This window comes from Trichosurus vulpecula, chromosome X (genome assembly GCF_011100635.1).
Source record: "Trichosurus vulpecula isolate mTriVul1 chromosome X, mTriVul1.pri, whole genome shotgun sequence".
NCBI lineage: Eukaryota > Metazoa > Chordata > Mammalia > Diprotodontia > Phalangeridae > Trichosurus > Trichosurus vulpecula.
Window position 1 is genome coordinate 6,012,898 of NC_050582.1, and position 24,508 is coordinate 6,037,405.

A 24,508-nucleotide genomic window follows, 5' to 3' on the forward strand; every position below is an offset into this window, starting at 1 on the left:
CAATGAGGAATATTTGTGTTGGAATACCATCTCAGATACTAACCTGATGTGTGTCATTGAACAAATCACTTAAGATGTGCTGAGTCTTCTAGAAGGTGGGATTTTAGCTAGGACTCCAAGGAACCCAGGGAAAGTAGGAGGAGGAAGAAGAGGAGGAGGAGGAGGAGGAGGAGGAAGAGGAGGAGAGCATTTCAAGCATAGGGGACAGCCTGTGAAAACACTAGCAGTTAGGGGCATAGCAAGGGCCTTGAACATCAAACAGAAGATTTTGTGTTTGATGCTATAGAGGTTAGGGAGCCACTGGAGTTTCTTGAGCAGGGGAGTGATATGGTCACACCTGCACTTTGGAAAGGTGACTGATAGCAGAGAGGACAAGAGGCTGGAGCGGGGACAGACTTGAGGCAGACAGCTCCATGGCGAGCTTCTTACAGTGGTGTAGCCATGATGCGATGAGGACTGGCAGTACAGTGCTGGCAGTGTCATCAGACAGAAGGGACATATGCGAGAGGCCTTGGCAAAGGCTTAGATTGGGGGGAGATGAAAGAGAGGAGTTGAGAATGATCCCTAGATGATAGGACTGGATGACTGGGATGACGGTGGTACCCTCAAAAGTAATAGAGAAGTTAGGGAGTATGAAGCAGCTGGGTGGCTAGAGCACTGGGCCTGGATTCAGGAAAACTTGAATGCAAATTTGGCCTCATACACTTACCGGCCATGTGACCCTGGGCTAGTCATTTAACCTCTGTTTGCTGCAGTTTCCTCATGTGTGAAATGGGGATCATAACATACCTCCCAGGGCTGTTGTGAAGATGAAATGAGATCATAATTGTGAAGCATTAACACAGTGCTTGGCACATAGTAAGCACTATATAAATGCTAGCTATGATGATGATGAGTAAGGGAAAATAATGGCAGCTATCATAATTATTGGTTTTGTTATTGTTATAATTTGAAATGACCAGTTTGACTAAATTGACTAATCTCTTGACTGACCAGACCAATAAATTATACCCCAATAACTGATGTCATCATCCTATAATCTCCAATTTTCAAGGAATGGTTTTGGGAGAGTCTACAACAGGGGTGGAGAACCGGCAGCCTCGAGGCCACATGTGGCCCTCTAGGTCCTCAAGTGCCGCCCTTTGACTGAGTCCAAGTTTTACAGAACAAATCCTTTTGTTAAGGGGGTTTGTGCTGTAAAGTTTGGATTCAGTCAAAGAACCATACTCAAGGACCTAGAGGGTCATATGTGGCCTCAAGGCCACAAGTTTCCCAACCCTGAGCTACAGTTTGTGAGTAACAGAAAATACCTGGAAGTCTACATACCAAGACAGATCCAGAACTAACAAACATTCTTTATGTACATAAAGACAGACTAAATAATTGGAAATATTCATTGCTCATGATTAGATTGAACCAGAATAATAAAAATGGCAATGCTACCCAATTTGTTTACTTCTTCAGTGACATACCAAACTATCAAGGATTACTTTACAGAGATAGAAATTCTTCAGGAAAAACAAATGGTCAAGAATCTGAAGGAGAACAGTGAAAAAAAAGCAAGAAGGGAGGGAACCAGCAGGGCCCGATCTCAGACCATACTCCAAAGCAGTAATAACCAAAAGGATTTGGCATTATTAAGTCAATGACTAAACTCTAAGTTTCACTGTGTGAGGTTTCCATTATCATGGGGGGAAACAGCTACCTTCAATGCAGTCAGTGCTACAGATAAGTTTGATGCCGGGGAAAAATGCCATAAAAACTTAGATGATTCTCATCCACTAAAAAATTTTGTGCAGTTGCCTCTCAACTGGGGAATGACTGAAAGAAAAAAAAACCCTGTGGCACAGAAAGGAAATGAGATATTACTCTTTAGTAAGAAATGATGATGACACAAAATTCAGAAAAGGAAAAAAAAGACACGGGAAGATTTGCAAGAACCGACGCAGAGTGGGGAAAAAACCAGAACCAAAGGAACAACATACACAATGCTGACAACGATATAACCCAGAAGATCCCCAAGAGGGAACTACGATGTACTTAGGACAGAGGTCTGGATATGTGGTCAGCTGGAATACTATAGTGGATGTGCTTAATTGTCTTTTTTCTCTTGTCATAAGGGAGGGGTAGACTTGGAAAGTGGGAGAGGAGAGTGGTTTCATAATTAACTGCGATGTAATAACAGAAGGCATTGGGAATTTTTAAAAACAATCCATACTGGCCCACCAAGTCATGCCAAAGTAATAGCTAAGTAAGCAGGGTCAAATTTAGGTTTTCCTCAGGGTAATAGAAAAATCTGAACCCTACAGTCCCATGGCTCATGCCCAACCCAGGATTTGGGGAATTCTTCTTAGTCCTCTGCAGTCTTGGGCATCCATTCCCAATGATCTTCTGCAGAAAAGGAGCCCTACCCAAAGTGCAGGAATTAGACAGCGGCTTTATGTGGTAAAGAGGGTGTTATATTTGGACTTAGGCAGCCTGGGCTGAAATCCCACTCCTGATACTAGCTGTGTGATCCTGGGCAAGTCACTTCTCTTCTGAACCTCAGTTTCCGCCTCTGTAAAGTGGTGATAGTATTATCCATACTGCCTCTCTTCCAAGGTTGTTGAGAGGAAAGCGCTTTGCAAACCTGAACACGCTATACAAACGGGAGCTGCTGCTGCTATCAAAAGACAGCAGCCTTTACTCCTTGCAGTAAGAATGGTAGCTTATTAAAACCATTTGTTAAGTCAATGCCTGATTTCCTTTGAGGATGTGTTCTATGCCTGATGTCCACCTGGAAAAGAGGACTTCCTGATGGACAGGGGGCAGCAAGAACATCAGTGGCCTCAAAATACATGGCATGTGCCCTGGGGCACGGTAAGCTTGCAGGGGCTGGGGCCACAGTAACAGACCAGCGTACGGAGTGGTAAGAAATCATGGCCAGAGCCCAGTTTGAATAACGGTTCACATTGACAGAGCACACTAAGGTTTGCAAAGCATTTTACACATATTATCTCATTCAGTCTTCTCAACAACCCTGGGAAAGTAAGTGCCCACTTTTCCGATGAGGATGAGGGGGATGATATGATTTGGTTGGTGTCCCTGTCCAAAGGGATGCGCAGAATGATGGCTGATATATAAATAGTCCAGAAATGCCAGCTCAATGCAGGCCTGGGGTCAGCATGCCAAGGTCAGAGCAGGATGGCCCAGGAATAAGTTTGAGTACACAGCCATGGCTTAGAAACAATGCATTGGATGTTGGGAAAAGGCAAGGGGCCCCAAGCAACATGTCTCAGCCAGAGGATAACTTTTTAATGCTCAGGTCCGCCCATATCCCTCCCCTGACCAAAACCCTTCAGGGGCTCCCCATTGCCTTTTATTAAGGCAAGCTCCTTGGCCAGGAACTGAGGGCCCTCCACAATCTAACTCCAATTGACGTTTTGTTGTTGTTGTTCAGTTGTTTCAACTGTATCGACTCTTGTGACCCTATGTGGGGTTTGCTTGGCAGGGATACTGGAGTGCTTTGTCATTGCCTTCTCTGTCTCATTTGACAGATGAGGAAACAGAGGCAAACAGGGTGAAGGGCCTTGCCCTGGGTCACACAGCTAACAAGTGTCTGGGGTTAGATTGGATGCCACCTCCTGTGTTTAACATTCCTTGATCCTCCTCCCTCATCAAACTGAAAATGCTCATTCCTTTCTCAAATCTTTCTAGAATGCTGTGTTAGAAGCTCTCCTTTGCCTCCCCACACCCACCCTCCATTACTTTTATATCTCCGTTTTCTGCTCGCCCCAGATAAGTCGGGCGCCATTTGAAATTTCTGATGTGAGCACAATAGCTTGCTCATAGTCAGTCATCACTTAAATGTTTCTTGAGTTTGAATCTGAAGGTACAACCATTGATAGCCAGACAGTAGATATCAGCCTTATTTAAAAAATGTTTTGGACTGTTCTTTTTTGTCTTAACTTTTAATTCTTTTTTTTAGTTTAAAAAAAATGTTATTGCTGCCGTTTGTTTTTATACCCCAGTAATTTCTGGAGGTGCCCCCAATATATGCCTTACTTGGTGACCAAACAAAAAAGTGAAGAAAAACCAACCAAAATGGTGATAGGGTTTGAGTTTTTGCAACATGCCACACCCACAGGTCCTCACTCCCCATCTCTAATGTCCCATGTGGTCATCAGCAGAGTGATGCAGTGTTATGGCTGTGGCAGCAGGGGAGGCATGTGAGCTGGGCCCTCTAAAAATCCCCCCAATCCTCTTGGACAGACTGAAAGATGCCAGACTGGCACACAATCCTAGAGGAGCAGTGCCCTTGAGGGACACGACAGTAGCACGTAGCTCATCTCTCTATCAAAGCTTGAGGTTAGTAGTCGATAGGATCAACAGTAGAGAATCATGAATTGTCTCTTGGCTGGCCGCTGGTATCTTTGTCACAGAACATTGGTGTAGATTAAATGCAATCGATGGGAAGGAATGGAAAAGTACTTTATTTTTTAAAAGAAAAGTAAAGTATTTCTTACGAACTTATGCTGGGGCAGCTAGGTGGTACAGTGGATAGAATACCAGCCCTGGAATCAGCAGAACCTGAGTTCAAATCTGACCTCAGATACTTGACACTTACCAGCCGTATGACCCTGGGCAAATCACTTAACCCTGAATGCTGAGGGGGAAAAAAAAGAAGAACTATGCTAAGTGTTGAGGGTAACGGCATAAGTAAAAAAGCAAGATAATCTCTGCTCTCAGATGTAGGGAGGTGTTCAAGCACTTAGTAGGTATTTAATAAATATTTGTTTCTTTTCTTCTCAAGGAGCTCACATTTTAACTAGGAAAGGCAGCATATATCAAACCATAGAGGTGACTGTTAAATTTTTAGTGTATTTACGCCTTGAAAGTTGACAAATGCTACAAATCAAGGCTTGATTTATTATTTTGTTGATTATTCTAGATGTAAAAAAGAGAGAAAATATTAATTCTACAGAGTAAACTTTCAATGTATTTCCTGTGTATGTTTGGTTTTTGTCCTAAAGAGCTGGTTGTTAAACACTTATCAGTCCACCGCTGCATAGGAGATTAACCTGCCAGGCAAATGGGGAGGTCTGAGGGTTCTTAGGGAGGCTATCAAAGCCCTGGAGTCTTTACAGCAAAATGGCAGGAGTCTGGAGGCCCAAGTGGCAGGCAACTATCAAAAGCCCATAAGCTACTTACTTACAAATAGGTTTCCTATCAATACTAATTTCCCTCTCTTGCATCGTGACTGCCAGCACTGAAAAGATAGGATTGACTGGCGGTGTGATGGAAGGGGATGTCACAAAAGCAAAAGAATACACAGGGAAATAAAAGAAGCATATGAAAGTAGCTCTGGCTCCTCCCAAGTCCTCATGGGTCCCCAGAGAGCTCTTGGACCCCTTGTTATTTTGCAGGCTTACTGTCCTATTTAGGGTCATAGATTATGTAAACCATAACCCGAGAGTCAACCAATACACAAAGAAAATCAGACCATCCAAAAGGTAAGTGGATCCAACAGCAAAAAGCCACTTAATTGAGCCAAAACAGGAAGAGGTAAGTAGATACCAGGGAATTGCATCCAGAAGCTCTGTGATGCCAGGGTCGCACAGAAGTGAGCCAGGGGGCAGTTCCAGCCTTGGGTCTCAGTTTCGTACAATGCCCAATCCAGATGCCCAGAAGCAGATGGAAACATCTGTTAACCATTGAAGAAATCCAAAGAATGAATTAGGATGGACTGAAAAAGAGAGAAGCAGCATATTATAGTGGGAGCCAGGAGATGAGGGTTCCGCTCCTGGCTCAGATATGAACTCATCCGGTGACCTTGAAAAAGTTCCCTAACTCGTTCTGGGCATCAGTGTCCCCATCTGTTAAATGAGAGGCTAGGATAAGATGGTCTCTAATCCTCCAGCTCTGAGATCCTCAATGTCTTTCCCTCTCTGGACTTAATTTGTCTGTCAGTAAAGCTGGGGCCAGTGGGTGGGGAGCATGAAATGGTCTCATGATCTCTTCTGACATTACAGTTACCCAGACTTTCAGGCCCTGCTTTGGGAGCCCAGGCTTCTGATACCACGCCTGTTCCTCCCCCGATCCCCCAAAACCTCTAGAGAAAGATGATGCTTTCTCCATGGGCCTGGCAGCTTCTCTGGACTGCCATGGCTCCCATCCACTGGCCCAGGACTGCACAAATGTTAGCTCCCCTATTCGCCAATGCAGAAGCAACTTGCTTGAGGACACGCTACTGCCTCCATGGCCCCCATCAGTTCTGCAGCAATCACTGAGTAAAGACAGTACATTATGAGAAATATCAATAAAGAAAATAGCTCCATTGTCAGAAAGCTGGAGATGGGGGCATCAATAAAGTGCCAGGCCGTCTGGCAGAGGGAGAGGCGCTGTCCTTTGTTGACCCCTGCTCGCCTTTGCTGCCTGGCATTATGAAATGCTGTTTGAGTTTCCAATGTTCTCCTCCTCCCCCAGCCTGGAGGAAGAGAGTCAGCCTCCCCTGCATTGCAGAGGTTTCTAGTCTTGCTTTGTTCACATCTGCATGGCTAGCCTGGTGATTTTCTCCAAAGCACAAACCTGAGCCATGGAAACCCAGGAAACAGAGAGGCAAAGCTAGTCACTGGGAAAGAAAAGCAGAAAACTTCATAAGACGGTACATAGAAAACCTCTCATCAGAAGCTTCCCCTAGTACCAGGACAGACTTGCTCATGATGCACGCATGCCTATGGGAGGCTCCTGCTGCACTGTCCTCACTGAATGCCCACCCTGCCAGGCTGCCACTGCAGAGGGAGAAGGGGAAGCTCAGGGTCTGACACAAAGAAAGCAAGGATGCTGGGAAAAGTACCACCGACTGGCCCTGAAGAGAACCTTCCAGGATCCAGTAACTCTACCCTTAACAGTTGCACTTTCCTCGGTTACTCTAAGATTCTACCAATTAGACATTCATTTTGGTGACTTTTTCTTAGCTTCTAAAAAAGTGAAAATACTCTAGAGACAGTTAAAAGGGTGCCAGTGACCCACACTGTTTGAGTTGCACCCTTAAAGCTTGAAACTTGAATGAAATGATTTGGTGGGAGGTAATTTGAGACAATGGAATATTCCAGAGGTGGGGCAGGTCTGCCTGAGGTGCCGCAAGGAGGGTTGATGGTGTGCTGAGGGCACTCAGGGCCTAAGAGAAGGGAAGACAAATAGCATCCGTGCCTATTGAGGGAGGAGGGAGGAGGGAGGATAGTCTTCATCGTTCTTCCTGGATGACATGACCCTCTCTCTGTTCCCAGGTTCTTCAAGCAAGCTTGGTACCATCAGTGCCGTCATTAAGTTTCATTATGGGAACAGGCTTTTGTGGACTAGCCTGGGAACCCAAGCATCACATATAGCACAGTTTTTTGGACAATACATTCTGGGATCCCAAACCACCTACTTAGAAGTGAACCTTGGGAACGCAATCTGTTCATCAGTTGGGAATAATCTTACCAAGGTGGCCTATGAGAAAACAAATACACAAAGATTTAAATCCAGGCTTTCCAATGCCCTTTGTTTGATAGAGATAAGGCAGAAATATATTTTCAATTTAATTCCTCTAAGTCTTGTTCTCAAGACCCTGTCCCTAAACAAGAGTCATGTTTATTCACACAAAAAGTTGAATTCAAGGAATCAGTTACTAAATGTTTTCAGCCATGAGTGTGTGTGTGTGTGTGTGTGTGTGTGTGTGTTTCCCCACTAGAAACTCCCTTGGGTGGGGGTGGGGGTGGGGGTGGGAATGGGAATGGGAAAGTAGTGGCAGAAGAAAGCATCTCACTGCTTCCCTACTCTCTGGAAATTGTTGAGGGCTCAGCTGTCCTTTATTCCACATGCAGCTGAACGATGAGATCCAAGTGATTCAGTTCAGTTCTGGAGCACCTGTGTACCCTACAACCTAGCAAAGCATCATTGGTCTCTGAAGAGTTTGAAAGCAAAATGCCCCTCTAGCAGTGCCAGATCTCAAACTATCCTGCAAAGCTGTAATCATGAAAACAATCTGGTCCTGGGTAAGAAATACCCAGTAGGGGGTGATCAATGTAACAGATTAGGTACACAATATATGGAAGCAAATGAGCGCAGTAACCTAGGGTTTGATCAATCCAAAGATCCCAGCTGCTGCAGCAAGAACTCACTATTCAACAAAAACTGTTGGGAAAACTGGAAAGCAGTCTGGCAGAAATGCTAGAATCTCACATAGTAGACCAAGAGAGCCCACACATGGGCACATGATTTAGACTTAAAGGGTGACATCATAAGCAAAGTAGAAGACCAAGGAAGAAAGTCCCTGTCAGATCTATGGAAAGGGGAAGAATTCAGAACCAAACAGGACAAAGAGAGGTTCACAGGAGGGGAAACTGATTATATGAGATTAAAAAGGTTTTTGTACAAACACAACCAAAGTAGCTTAAATTAGAAGAGAAGCAATGAAATGGGGGAAAATCTTCATAGCAGGTTTCTCTGATAAAGGTCTCATTTTTTAAGATACATATATGGAACTGAGTCAAATTTATAAAACTGAGAGCCATTCAACGATTGCTAAATGGTCAAAGAATATGAATAGGAAGTTTTCAGTTGAAATATAGTCATATTAGATCCCCTCGCATGGTGTAGTGGAGGGCCTTTCTCGTTTTTGGTTTCGTGTCCTTAGTACCTGAGAAGTAGTGTAGCCTGGTGGGTAGAGAGCCAAACTTGAATCCAGGAAGGATTCATATATTGTTTGTGTGGCCCTGGGTATGGTACCTCTCAAGGACCCCAGGTAATTCTCAGTGCTCAGCACAGTAGCAGCAAAGTAGGTAGGGGGACTTGCCGCACCAATACAATCACAGATCTTATCTAAAAGAAACATTTCCAGAGCCTAGCAGAGCTCTCAACAGATAGTAGATGCTTCATAAATACATGGTGAATTGAAATGATCGCTGAATTTGGAGTGAGGGGCTCTGAGGTCAAGTCCCAACTGCCTATATAACCTCAAGCAAGTCACTTACTATCTGAAGACCTCCTCTCCTCCTTTGTCAAATGAGTATATTAGGTTCCTTCATATTCTAAATTCTGTGACACCAAGCAGAGTCAGGTCTTAGATCTCATCTTTCTGTCCAATCCATGTATGGGGTGGGGTAGGGTTTGCATGCGGGACTGTTCATCTGAGCCCTTTTTAAGTCAATATGTGGTCCACAGGGATCCTTAGGGCCACTTCAATGGTCCCTCTTCCTCTTTGAGTTTGACACCACTGTTCTAGGGCACGGATGTCACCACTTACTGATGTCAGGTCTTGTTCTCAGGTTCATGGGTACTCGTTTTGTTTTTCCATATAATGTAGGAGCTCTGACAGTCCAGACAGCAAGCAGCCACCTTGCTTTGTCTCACCTACAGTTCCCAGCACAGTAGCAACATTCCCTAATTATCCTAATAGGATCACATAGAACTTAAAAGTGAAGAGTTGGCAATTTCTTAGTCAATTTGATGACTGCAGACAGTTGACTTGAGACATTCAGGGCCCCGAATCCCACCGTTCTCCTTGCTGACAGAGTTACTCATGGAAAGGACTGTTTAAAGTGATTTGCTATTGGCTGGTCACATGGCAAGAGCAAGGAATACCAAGTGATCACCGTACATACTCCGTGAGTATCCTTGTAATATCAGGAGAATTAGAAGATGCTTTCCAGCACTGAGTGGACTCTGTATGATAACTGTATGAGAGAGCACAGAGAAGAGTTATACAGGATGGGCTGTTTACCTGCATAATTGGAAGGAAATAACCACAAGGAAGGTGCCAGATCCACTGAAGGCCTAGAGATCATGGTCAATCCCATATTACAAACCTTAGCTTTAGGGGAACTGGAGGGGTCCCTGAGGCTGCATGAGGCTCCTGACCACAACTCTCCTTAGGAAATGGGGTTGGGAGGAGACTGCAGCTAGCCGGACTAAGCAGATGTATAGTGATTGACTCAAGGAGGTGTGAGAAAAGGTGGCAACTCTACCTGCCGATATGAAAAAAGACCCTACACTCCAGCAGCTGGGCATGCTGGGGGCTGTCTGCCCATCAGGCAGCCTGGCCTAGCTGGGCCTCTTTTCCTTTTGAGGCTACCCTTAATGGTCCTCTGAACAAAATTTCAATTTATCCTGATACAGGGGGGTGGAGAGGAGAAGGAAGAGACCCAGTCAGATTTGTCACAAAATCCCCCAGGTAGAATGGGTTTGAGAAAAGATCCAGTACAACTCGGACCTGAATGAGGATCTCTGATCCCACCTCACTTCAAATATTTGTTCATCCAAACTCTGCTTGGAATTCTACTACCATCCTATTACCTCCCTATAAAGAAGACCATTCTACTTTTAGCTCCCTTTAATGGTTAGAAAGTTGGTGGATTTGGGGGGGAGGGAGGGCTAAATCTGCCTCCAGGCAACCTCTCTTCCTCCCCCCCCCATCCTTTCCTAGCTCTGCCCTCTAGAGTCAACAAGAACAAGGCTCTTCCACTTGAGAGCTCAGCACTCTCTTCAGACAGAACTTTCACGTCCCTATTAAATCTTCTCTTCTAGAGGCTAAATCCCCATGGTCTTTCACCTGATCACTTTATGGCATATTCCTGAGGCCTCTCACCATCCTGTTTCCTCTCCTGTGGATAGTATCCAGCTTATGATGCCCCTAAACTGAGGCAGCCAGAACTGAACACAATCATCCAGATTTGGGCTTGTTTTTACAGGGGAGGAAACAAACCAGCAGAGGGGAAGTGGCCTGTCCAAAAGTGTTGGTAACACAATACCACTATGAGGCTAGACCTCAGTGAGGCCTAGCCCTCTTGAGGCCTAGGCCAGTACTTTGGTCTTTATCCGAATCACGTTCTTTTCACTGCCAATGGTGGGAACATAATCCTCTCGATGCATTTCTTATTAGTTGTTTTCTATTTATAGATATTAATCCAAGTCGAAGTCATCAGCTCTTTAGGAGTGTGGATGGTGTTTCACTTGAAATCTGACCCACTTGTAGAGAGACACAACTACTTCCAAATGGGCCACCGGAAGCCATGCTGAGCAAGATAGGAGATAGATACAGCTCTCACTTGGACAAGGATGGCCTTTCTCTGACTAACTTGGCACAACTAAATTCTCAAAGCCCAAAGTGTTCACAAGCACTTCCCAACAGCTTCTCAACTGCAGGTAAGTTCGAATTTGCATTGCTCAGGGAACTCTTTCAAAATGTGGTGACATTTTATTTGGTTTCAGTTGAGCTCTGTTTTTCTGCACTTGGACAGAACTAATCAGTCTATTCACAGATGGGTAAGTCAGTCCCTGACTCAATAGCAATTCATGGAAAATTTGGATACATGCAGAGAAAGATATGGTGCGAGTCTGAGTCTGTGTGAGTGCGTGTCTGCATGTGTATGTGCATGCGTGCGTGTGTGCATGTGTGTGCTCTGTGTATGCTGAGGTTCCAAACCCTTAGTTATCCTAACTTGCTTCCCATTCCTGTCATACCACTTTTGCCACCTAGTTCACTTATTAAATCACATGAGGAAAACATAGAATTACTTTATCTTTTTCCATTAAAATTGTATCAAAGAAAATCCCTGGTGGACAGAGAAAGGACATTGCAATCTAGCGGAGAACAGGCCTTTGTCATTTCCGAAACCTGAAAGGAATATTGTCAAGAAGCTCCTTCCCCTCAAACCAAGTTGAGTTTGAAAGAGGTTTTATAAACCATAGTATGAATGCCATGAATCTTGAGAAGGCAAATCAATAAAGAAAAAAAGCTTTCACATTTCATGTTCCTAGGAAAGACAGGTTTTATTACAATGTCTGACATGTGATTTCACTGGGGGCTTCAGCTCTGCTGAGAAACCTATAACCCAAATTGGATATGACTGTGCCCTAACCAAGATGGCTACCTGAAGTAGAACAAGGTTTAGGACCCACATATAATTAGATGGGAATGTGAATCTTAAATGCCTTGAGTCTTCATTGAAAAGAAGCTTGCTTGTCTTTAGTCTGGCCAAGTTGGTTCAACTCAATTCCACCAACAAGCCCTTACAAAACTCCTACTATGTGCCAAGCACAATGCTAGGCTCTGGGGATACAAAGACAAAATAAAACAGGTTCTGCCTGCGAGAGGTTTATAGGGTGATCGTTCGAACCAGGGAGTTTAAGAACTGAGTAGCAGTATGGGTGAGCCCAATGGCCTGGCTTTCTGCGTGCAGTTGGAACTTCAGCTCTCTTTCCACCATAAGAAGGGATCCAAAGCAAGGTGCTGAGCAGATGATCCACCCGCTTTAACTGCTGATGCCTTGCCCTGCCCCCTCTTGACTCCTGGGACCTTGGACTCCTCGGCCTCCTGACCAAGTTACCCATCAACAAAACTACAATGGGAGGGGCCTTCTGCTCCCAGTGAAATTCTTCTCATTGCCCCGCCTCATGCCCTCAAGAACTGGGATGCTCTCATCTTTTTGAGAGATCAGAAGAAGCTGAGAAATGTTCCAATAAGATACACAGAATCTGTGATGCTTCCCCATCGCTTCTCCGCGAGGTAATTAACACTTTCCAGACCAGGCTCCTGCCTTGTCTTGTTTCTCATTCCCTGGCTTACTGAAGGCCAATAATGAACAGTGGATAGGGAACTTAGATTCAAATTCCACCTCATCAACTTATTAGTTGTGTCATTCTGGACAAGTCACTTAGCCTCCATGAGATTCGCTCTTCTTGTCTGAAAAATGAGGTGGGGGAGGGAATTCAATGGCCTTGAAAGATGCTTACAGCTCCAGATCAATGATCCTCTGATCTTTTCATGCATTTTGCAAGTTCTAGGTCCCTTGACTTTCAATCTCCCACTTCTGCCTGTGCCTTGGCACTTTCCCGATGCCTAGAATGCATCCCCAACTTACCCCCAACCCAGAAAATCCTTGTTTTCCTTGGAAGCACAACTTTAGTGACTCCTCAGAGCAAGCAGAAGGCCCTTCCTAATATTTCAAGTTGGTTGCATTCCCTACTCTTCCAATTACACTTACATGGTATATTCCCCACAGCATAAGGTAAGGTCTATGAGAGATTGTTGTTGTGCGGTCATAATTCAGTCATGTCCAACTCTTCGTGACCCCATTTGGGGTTTTCTTGGCAAAGATACTGGAGTGGTTTGCCATTTCCTTCTCCAGCTCATTTGGCAGAGGAGGAAACTCAGGTAAACAGAGTAAAGTGACTTGCCCAGAGTCACACAGCTAGGAAAAATCTGAGGCTGGATTTGAACTCAGGTCTTCATGACTCTAAGCCTGGTGCTCTGTCCACTGCAGAGCCACCTAGCTGCCTCACTTTTGTCTGTACTATCAGAACCTTAGCCCTGCGACATATATAGGCAGGCTGCTTAATAAATGCTCAAATTGAGCTGCCCAGGCTTCCTCATCATGATTCCCAATCTGAGTACTGTTACTGTAGGGCCCAAGAAGCAGGCCAAATCCTTGCTCCATGGACCCCCTATCTCCCCGGAGCCCTCCCTGTGCACAGGTAGGATTGCTGACCCCAGTTTTCTCATACACTAATTCTTTAAGCCATAATAATAATGATGGTCTCGCTTGATCCTCACAGTAGCCCTGTTATTATTATTCCTGTATTATAGTAGGGGAAATGGAGGCAGACAGCTTAAGTGACTAGCTCAGGGTCACACAGCTAGGAAGTGTCTGAGGCCAGATTTGAACTCATGCGGATGAGTCTTCCTGATCCCAAGCCCAGTGCTCTATCTACTGGGCCAACTAGCTGCCCATATCTCCATTTTACAGATGAGGAAACTGAGGCAGACAGCAGGCAAGTGACTTACTTAGGGTTACACAACTGATATGTATCTGAGTCAGAATGTGAACTCCCTCCAGGCCCAGCAATCTATCCACTGTGTGATAACCCACTCTTTCCTCCCATAAACACACCATATCTTTAAATGCCTTCCACACATCTAGTTTCAATCAAGACAACAGTAAACACCTACGATGAGAGTATATCTCTACCCACATTAAATATACCAGGGTGGAAGGCAGCTGTGAGCAGCCTGGAGCCTCCCTGCCTTGTTTTTCTTCAGCATTCTCCAATGTTGACCCCTAAAGTTTCATAACCACCCTGGGCTCTTTTTTGAGGGGGGGCAGGGGGAGAGGGGAGGAGCAGATGGTGTGCAACAGTGGGATAAGACCCTAGAGAGTAAAAGGAGGCCACTCATCTCGTGGGGAAAAAAGATCTAAGGCCAATAGTCACCCAACCAGACCCTAAATGCCAAAGCAATGAGCTAGACCCGCCTATCTCCCCTCTGCAGTCTCCATGTGGCCCTTCTGTGACTTGTTCTTCTTATTCAAGAGGGCACTTGATGTTCATTTGAAGCTGACTGCTCTTGGAGAGAAATGTTCTTGGGCGGGCACATAGTGTGATTTGCCCCAGGCTCCATGCCTGGCTAGGGATGGCCCAAATCCCTCCAGCCCTGCCTACTGACTCCTTCAAGAACTCAGGCTCCTCTCTTTCTTCTTGACTTTGGGCCTGGCCCTGACTAGGTTTTCTTGTGGACCCCTTAGCCTAGATTCTTAGCTGATTCACCCATTTCTAATGACTTTAACTCCTGTCTCATTGGCTTTCTTTACAGTTCACAGAATCTCATATGAAGGATCGTATATAGGATTGGAAGGAACTTTATAGATTATCAAGTGTGTGCCCCCTCCTCTAATTTTACAGATAAGGAAATTGAGACCTAGATTGGTTAAGTCACTTGTCTAAGGTCATACAGGAAGCTGACCTCTGGTTCCAAATCCAGAATTGTCTCTATTACTTCATGAGAACAAAAGGCCATCTAACCTACCCCCTACAGCATCAAGAATCCCTTTACAATATACTTGACTAGTGGTCATCCAACCTTTGCTGGAATACCCCCAGTGAAGGGGAACTGCTGACTTCACAGGCAGCCCATCCCACTCTGAATTGTTGGGAAGTTTCTACCAAGCCAAATCCAGAGTGTCTCCTCTGGAGTTTCTGTCCATTGCTTCTAGTGACATCATCTGGGGCCAAGCAAAACCAATCTAACTAATGTCTCAGGGTCGAGACCCCTCACCTGACCCTGCTGTCTAGTAACTGGCAAGGGCCCTCTGCACCAAAACTTCTGAAGCAGCTGAGTAGCCCAGGTCTACCAAGGTTCACATCTGGTATTAGAGGGGGTCGGGAGATTCAACGTGACCCATGATCAGGTGGTATTAACAGATTGGGCCCAGGCTATCCTGGCTGGAGGTTCCGCAGAAGCAGAGGATATTATTACCTCATCCTTCACTGAAAAAAAATTGAGGCCACTCACCACAAGCTCCCTCTTCTCTCCACCCCTACCCCAGCTCACCTTACTCAGCCATCTGTCCTTATTACCGCCTCCTTCCCTCTTCTCTATGATGATGAGAGGGCCTCCCCACCCTTTTTTGCCAAAGTCAACCCCTCTACAGCTAGTGCTACATTGGATAGAGTGCTGGGCCTGTCAGGAAGACCTGAGTTCAAATCCCACCTCAGATACTTCCTGGCTATGTGACCCTGGAAAAGTCACTTCATCTCTGCCTGCCTCAGTTTCCTCACCCGTAAAATGAGGATGATAATAGCACCAACCTGTGAGGATCAAATGCTATCATATTTGTAAAGCACTTGGCACAGTGCCTAGCCCATGCGATTCAGCTGTTTTTCTGTCGTGTCCAACTCTTTGTGTCCTCATCTGGTGTTTTCTTGGCATACATACTGGAGTGGTTTGCTATTTCCTTCTCATTTTACAGATGAGGAAAGTGAGGAAAACAGGGTGAAGTGACTTTACCCAGGGTCACACAGCTAGGAAGTATCTGAGGCCGGATATGAACTCTGGAAGATGAGTCTTCCTGACTCCAGGCCAGGTGTTCTATGTATTATGGCACCACCTGGCTGCCCTTACTGCTAAGGCACAGTGCCTATAAAGCCATTGGCACAGTTCCTAGCCCATAGGAGGAGCTATAGAAATGCCTGTTCCCTTCCCTCTACAGGCATGAAGCCTTAATCCCATCTTCTCCTATCTCCTCCATGATTATCCCCACTCTCATCTTTAATCTCTTCCTATCTACCAGGTCCTTCCTTGCTGCCTACAATCATACCCATGTCCCCTATCCTTGCTTCTCCTATGCTGTGCCATTCCCCTAAATAGTCTGTCACTTTGTTGGTTCTCCTACTACCTGAGTTGCCTTTGCTGGACCTTCATCCAGGTCACGTGCATTAATCCTGGAACCACACATTGGGGCATCCCCTAAAGATTCCAGAAGCCTCCCTGGGCACACCTTCCCTAGGAGATAAGCTTCCATTTCCACTGTATTTATGTTGTAGGTGCTACTTTTTGCATGTTCTCTCCCCATTCGAATAGAAGCTTCTTGTGGGCAGAAATATTTTCTTTTTTTCACTTTCTTTGTATGTCCAGGGTTTAAAACAATTACTGGCACATGATGAGCTCTTAACAAACAATTGCTGACTGCCTAATGGATCCTGGGTCAATCACAAGCTCTCTGAATTTCACTTTCCTCAACCATAAGATAAACATAATGAAAGTAACAGTGAGTGTCTAGCTCCCAGGGCTATTTATGGTAAGAATCAAGTGAAATAGTGTAGTGAAAGCACTTTGCAAACCTTCAAATGCTACATCAAAGTAAAACCCTACTTATTATCTCATGCTCATCTTTTTCGACAGCGTGGGGCACTATCCCAGCAGCGTGCTTCCATAGTTTATGTTCTTTAAGCTGTTCAAAGAAAGATAAAATAACTGTATTTTGTAACTGAATACGAAGATGTTAACTTGTCCTGTGAAGGTCACTAAGAGCATCCTCAGGATGACTCTAGGAGCAGCCAAGATAATTATATTTATTATTATTACCAGCTGCAACATTATTAGTATTGTGATCTCATTTTCATCATTCTGAAAGGGTTCAGGTAGAAACAGTCCTGAAACAAGTCACTAAATAATCATTTTTGGATGTGTTTAATGCTCTACAGGGGGCCAGCTAGATGGCTCAGTGGAAAGAGTGCCAGGCCTGGAGTCAGGAAGACCTAAATTCAAATCCAGCCTCAGATACTTACTAGCTGTGTGACCCTGGGCAAGTTACTTCACCCTGGTTGCCTCAGTTTCCAAATTGGTGTCACAAAGATTTGGACGCAACTAAAAATAAAAGACTGTAAGTGCCCTATAGACTATCTTATAAGTGAATAACATTGCTGATTTTTGTACTTGGATAAAAGTATTAGGACCTAAGATTATCCTATCATGATCATGATTCCAGTTACAAGAATGACTGCCTATGAAATTTCCCTATGAACCACTTAAAGATGGGGTTTCTTAGCTAAGGGCCCCAGTGGGTGGGCAAGCACTTCTACACACAGTATTCTCTGGAGGAGTGCCAATGGGTTCTCAAGAATCTCCCAAGAAAAGTGGCTTCTGAGAGGTACAGCTGATTGCTCCAGCAGAGCCCATGTTGGTAGTAGAGCAGGCGGCTGGTCCAGGTCCTGGATAGGAATATTGACCAGGGCTGTCAACCAGCCACCTTCAGGGGAAACTCGTGGATCCCATCTGGGGTGAGCTTGCTGGGGAAGGCCATGACTTCCCTGTCCATCCCCATCCAGTGGTGCTTCTCCATGGAACCTGAAGCAGTTTGGTAAGACCTGACTGTCACCTGAGGCAGGAAGCAGATGGGGGAAACTGTAGTTGGTTTCTACTGTAGGCAGAAAGCAGGGCTTTACAAGAGATAACAAGCAGTCTGAGGACACACCCTGAAGAGAATGGTGACATACCTTTTAAAAGGGATTAGAAGATACAGAGTATGTTGAAGATTGTTCATTGTTTGTCCATGGTTCTCAAAGAGGACCATGACATCAGGGAGGTGATGCCATGACATGCAAATGAATTGGATTTAAGTGAGGGAGGGCTGTGCAAAGTCACCAACCTCACTTTCTCCTCCAGAGACAGCTGGGTCCAGTGGCCAGATATAGGTCAGGACAAGTGGAGATGGTTCCCAATACAGTGGGAAACCTTGGCCTTTTTAAGCTAAGGTCTTTAACAGGTCTCAGTTTGATTGAGGCAATGCCCATTCAGTGATTAAGGCTAGGTAAGAAATGAGGCAAAGAATGGCCTGTTGTACCTAGTCAAAAAACAAAAAACAAAAACCAAAATCAATCTGGGAGAGAGACCCTTGGGGTTTCTGGACAAAACAGAAACAATTGCTATTTACACTCCCTCTGAGTCATCATAGCTCAAAGAATGAAGGACAAACAATGATCTGTGAGCAGGAATAACTGCCCCACTAGGGACCCAACTGACCAGTTCCAGTTGGGCAGCACAACTCCCTAATTCCCTGCCTCTCTCCCTCCTGCCCTAACTCCCTCCCTCTCTCCCTCCCTTCCTTCCTTCCTCCCTCCCTTCCTTCCTCCCTCCCTCCCTTCCTTCCTTCCTTCCTTCCTTCCTTCCTTCCTTCCGTCCTCTCCCTTTGTCCACATATAATAAGGGTAATCATACCCTTACCTGTGGGTGCTCTGCCCAAAGGAATGTAAATTTTGATTGCTGAAAACTCTCAAGATATTTTGAGGTTTACAGTTTACAGGCTAGATTTATTTTTTAAGTGCCTTGCCTTACACCCAAATCACTCTGACTCTCACTGATTGGCCAACAACAGGTCCCAGGCCAAGTCTCACTTGGTCATACTGCAGAAAAGCTGCCGACTTCACACCCTGGCCATGCTAAAGAATTTCCAGGAGACTCTTGGGACCTTGGTAAGCCGGTTCTAGGATCTAAGGACACTTCACTCTCCCCACCTCCAGGATGTGTGCCAGGAAAATGACAGGAAGCTCTGTGTGTAGTGAACCAATTCTAGGCCCTTTCTCACAGCCCATTTTGTAAATACTTCCTTCATGCCTCCACAAGCTACTACCTATTAGATGACTAGGGTGCTGGGGAGATGCAGGACAGGGTCAGCTGAAAGTTCCTGTTTACATAGTGATGAGTTCATTAGCCCTACAGTAACATAATGTGTGGTTTGAATTGTCAGCTTGCTTGTGTGAGGCACAATTGGCATAATTTATGCTCCGATAACCACACAAATCCTTTTGGTGACCGGATCAGAAAGAGAGGTGCATGAGGAGGCGAGCAGTGGCTCAGATCTGCCCGGATCAGATCCTCAGGAAGGATCTGCTGAGCACCCACAATGTGTCCTGGATGAAGGACCTGCCACGTCCACTTTCCTGGAGTCTGGAGTCATTGCAAGGAAAGAAGACAAGCTGTCTAAAATGCCCTTCAAAACAATAGCATTTCTATAGTACTTTAAAGTTTGCAAAGTGTTTTATAAATATTATGTCATGTAATCCTCATGACGCTGGGAGGTGGGAGCTATTGTTATCTGCATTTTAGACATGAGAAAACTGAGGCAGAGATGAAATGATTTACCCAGGGTCACACAGCTACAAAGTGTCTGATGATGATGATGATGGCCAACTGGGAAGGAAAGCTTCAGTTCAATGCAATAAGCATTCCCCATGTGTAAGCCCAACCCTGAGACAAAAGAGAGACAGGTCCCTGCCCTCCCGGACCTCGGCGGGGTGCTGTGGCATGTACACAAGTCAATACAAAATCATTTTAGGAGGGGCACTGGGAAAAGCTGCCGAAGAGGCGACAACGCAGAGGTGGGGAGAGTAAAGTGTCCGCTGAAGGCCAGAAGGGATAGACGTGGAAAGAGAGCCAGCAATTCCAAGGCTTCAAGTGACAGCCCCATGCAGAAGACTCTCCACAGAGATCCAGCTACTCTGTTCCAACTGTCTGCTCGCCATCCTTGCCTGGCGGTCCTTTTCCTTAGAAAGGTGGGGGATTATGGGCGCTGATGATGCCACTTGGTTTGGCTTAACTCGGCTGTGAAATGGGAGTAAGGGTTGTTGTAATTTTATTGTTGTTGTTGTTCAGTCATTTCACTTGTGTCTGACCCCATTTGGGGTTTTCTTGGCAAAGACACTGGAGTAGTCTGCCATACCCTTCTACAGCCCATTTTACAGATGAGGAAACTGAAGCTAACAAGGTTAAGTGACTTGTCCAGAGTCACAGAGTCAGGAAGTATCTGAGGTTGAATTTGAACTCGGAAGGCTTCCTGATTCCAAGCCCAGTGCTGTATGCACTGCAGTGCCACCTAGCTGCCCCAAGTGTGTTGCAAAGCTTAAAGTGCTATAGAAATCTTACCTAGTATCATTAACCTTTTTTTCTTGGTGAGAAGGAAAGGCTTACCAGGATAGTGGGTGGTTGCAAGGGATGTTCACAAAGGACACAAGCAATTGTTTCTTTCCTTGCACTCTATCCCCAACACTCAGCACAGTACTTGGTACACAGTAGGTGCTTAATAAATGCACACTGACTGACACAAAAACAAAAGGCATACAGAAAATTCCATTTATAAAGAAATTAATAAAAATAAAATAAGATGCATTCAAGACCAAACACAAAATTCTGGAAGTGTTGTAGGACAAAACCTTTACTGTCCAGGAGGAGAAGGGAGAGAGGAAAAGAGAGAGACAGACAGAGAGACACTGACAGACAGAGACATCAAGAGGGAGAGAGAGAGGGAGAGGGGGGAGGGAGGGCGGGAGAAGGAGAAAAAGAGAGAGAAGAGAGGGGGAGAGAGGGAGAGAGAGGAGAGCAGAGAAAAGAGAGAGATGAGAAAGAGAAAGAAGGAAGAGAGAGAGAAAGAGAGAGAGAGAGAGAGACAGAGAGAGAGAGAGAGAGAGAGAGAGAGAGAGAGAGAGAGAGAGAGAGAGAGAGAGAGATGCAAAGAGAAGCAAAAGACAGTCCCTGGGGGAGACAAAAAACAAATATCTATGGACAGACCAGATATATCAGATAGATTAGAAATAATCACCAGAAAGAAGGCACTATAATTAAGGGAATGGGGAAAGGCTTCCTGTTGAAGAGGATATTTTACATGGGAATTGAAAGAAGCCATGGGGCAGAAATAAGGATAGAGAAAAATTCCAGCCTTTATGGACAGCAAGAAAAAATGCCTGGTGTCAAAAGACGGAGTGTCTTGTTTGCCAAACAGCAAGGAAGCCAGAGTCATTGGCTCACAGAGGACAGTGGTGGAGGGCCAGGTGAGATGTGAGGCATAATAAGACTGAAAAAGTGCGACAGGAAGGTCAGGAAGGGCTTTAAACACCACCACATTTTCTCTTTGCTCCTGGAGGCCGCACAGAGCCACTAGAGTTTACTGGGTGAGGGGGCCTCATAGTCAGACACTTGCTTTGACAGCTGAGTGCAGAATGGCCTGGCTAATTTCTTCTGATTTCTCTTTTCCCTTTGGTTCGAATAGATCTGGGCAGTTCTCACTGATGGGTTCTTGGTATATAGTATCTACGTTTTTTCCCAGGGATTTCAGGGAGTCCAGTGATTCCTAAATCATCTTTCCTTGGCCTGTTTCCCAGGTCAGTTGTTTTTGCTATCAGGGATCTCACATTTGCTTCTAGTTATTCGGTCATTTGAATTTGGTCTAATGTTGTTTGTTCTCTCAGGGAGCAATCGATTTCTATTTGATCTATTCTAGTTTTCAGAGAGTCCGTAACTGGGGTAAGGTTTAACAATTTCTCTCCTAAGCTATTTATTATTCTCCTTCCCATTCTTCCACCCCAGAGCTTTTATTTCATCTTTTTAAATCTCTTGTTTAATTTCTTCTAGGTGTTCGTATAGTCTTTGTTGTGGAAAATCCATTTTTTTTCCTTTGAGTCTCCCTCTAGGGTGATTTCTGGGGCATCTCTAAGGCTATGACACTTATTCATACTGTTCAGTGGCCTCTTTGGTTTACTCACCTCTCCAATTTTATTTCTTAAATTGGAACTTCATTCCAAGGCAAAGCTCTGATACAATACACTGGGACCTGTTGTTCCTGGTGGCTTCCAATGTCTCCTGTCAGTTTCTGACAACTCTAGGGCTTCTGATCAGTTGAGTAAGTATGTGGGACAAGGGCAGTCCACCTCTGTTTTAGCAATCATCTTGGCCAGAAGTTACTAAGTGACATTAATAAATGTGTGTTGATTCGGAGTGAGACATATGGTCTCTCCCCCTAAACCTGCCCTGGGCCAACTTCCCTATTTTTGCTGAGGGCACTGCCAACCTCTCAGTAATAAATCAATCAATCATCAAGTATTTATTAAGCTCTTCTTCCATGTAAGGCACAGTGCTAGGAGCTGGGGACAACAAAGTGAGGATTGAGTCTATTCCAGGGATGGGGGTGGAGGTTGAGAAATGGAGCTTTTTCAAAGGCATGGAGGTAAGAGATGGAATATCTTGTGTGAGGAAGCCCAAAGCAGCTGGTTTGGCTGGAACACACAGAGAGTAAAGGGAGAATGCATAGTACAGCATTAAAGGAAGCCTAGGGCCAGGTTCTAATGGTCTCTAGAAGTCAAACAGAGGAGCTTGTAGTAAGCAGAGAGTTCATTGGGAGCCATCCGAATCTACTGAGTAGTGACTAGAATAGCATGGGCTGACCTGGGCTTTAGGAAAATCACTCTGGAAGTTATTCTTGGATTCATCTTTGGCTCTCTGACTTGAGTCAGAAAGAACAGTTAGGAGATTACTCCAAGAGTCTACAAGAGGAGAAATGAGGTCCAGAATGAGGGTAAAGGGGAGGGATCAGGTGCCCATGTAGAGAGGATAGGGCTTGGCAACCCATTGGACCTGTGGGGTGAGGAATAAAACTTGACTTCAGCATGATTGTTGACTCTTCCCTCTCCCTCATCCCATACTCCCAATCAATTACCAAACCCTCTCCTGGGCACTATCTCTAGTACTTGGCTCTTCCTCAGTACACCCTCTGCTACCAGCCTCACCCTGGGCCTCACCTCTTCTCCAAAAGAGCCATGGAATAACCTCCTCACCTGAGTTGCCAAACTGCCCACAAAACTCCCTAGTATACACCCCAACTAGATCAGAATGTAACTGGGAAATGTTTAACAAAATAAATAAAAATACAACACGGGTAATGTTAATTTGTGGTTTTCTAAATCAAAACACTGTGTTTCCATGTAAGTTTGACTCCATTGGCCTAACGGATTTCCCTGCCTCAAGTCTCTCACCTCTTCCAGGCATCTGTCACTAAGGCTGCCCAGCCTTGGCTGCCCAAGGAACCTTACTAATGCCTTGCTAGGACTGCCCTTCAGTGGTTTCCAAGTCCTGACCCATCTTGTCCCAGTCTACCTATGACGATTTCTACCCATGTCCTAAATACCCTCTGCCCTCCAGCCATACTCCATCCCCAATTCCTGTTCTTCCATACTCAAAAGTCATCCCCCAAGCCTGCAATGGGCTAGTTTCCATTTCTATCTGGTCAAGTCTCTGCCTCATGCCAGCTCCCAATACCGGCCCCTTCCTCCAGTGAAGCTCTTCCTCAGAGCCCCTCTCTTCCTTTCAGGTATAGCTCAGACACCACCATTGGCACCATTTTTTTCATCCTCCCCCAGTGGCCAGTGCCCTCCCTCCCCAACTACTTTGGACTGAACTTCTTGGTTTACTTGTACTGATTCACCTTTTATTGAAGCAATATCGATTTTTTTATGTACTTCTTGTCCCCCTGATTAGTATGTGAGCTCCTTGGGTTGTTTCATTCTATATATTGATACCCCTAGGCCTAGCACAGCACCTGGCCAACAGTAAATAACCATGTGCTGATTGACTGACTTTTAAATTAGCCAAAGAGTCTTCACCCTTAGACTAGAGTCCAGGATTGATTTTTTTCAATGGAGACAGCCAAGCTTTGTTCACAACTAGTTCATGGCTCTGACTGATTGTTCTCACCTGACAAAGGTATCTGGCCTGCTTAATGCGGGTGGAGTAATTGATTGATTCATTTCAACCAACTCCTACTATTACCTAAGCAGCTGATATTTCTTCCTTCTTCTAGAAGTGCTTTTTACCCCACCCCCACCCCCAACAAGTGGGATGAGCGGCTGAAACTCTGGAATCCTCATCACTTGATGCTCCCCAGTGTGGAAAACAATGTGATTTTCACTGGCGAGGAGCTCACTCACTTCCAGCTCACTAAAGAAGAGAGATCACACTTGTAAACAGCACTAATTACTCTCAGAGAACTCTGAGCACAGAAGGGAACGACAGAAAGCATTTTGTCCAGCCCCCTCATTTTCTACCTTGGGAAAACTGTACATCAGGGAGGGAAAGACATTCGCTCTGCTCCCAGCACAAAGTCAGAGTGGGAGCCAGAGCTGGCATTAAAACATGAGCCTCCAGACCATTCCCTGCTCTTTCTGCCAAAAAAGCAGATTTGAACTTAGCAAAGGACCTTCCAAGTAAAGAAAGCAAACCTAATTTTCGTGCTCATTGGTGTCAGCAAAAGGCTCGAGAGCTATGTTCTAGAGAGATTCGAAATAAGATGTCATCACGAGGTGACACAACTCCCAACTCAGTCTTTCCCCAAAAGGCTAGCACCAGGGAGAAGGTCTCCACTGGGCATGAATACCAAAAGAAACATAC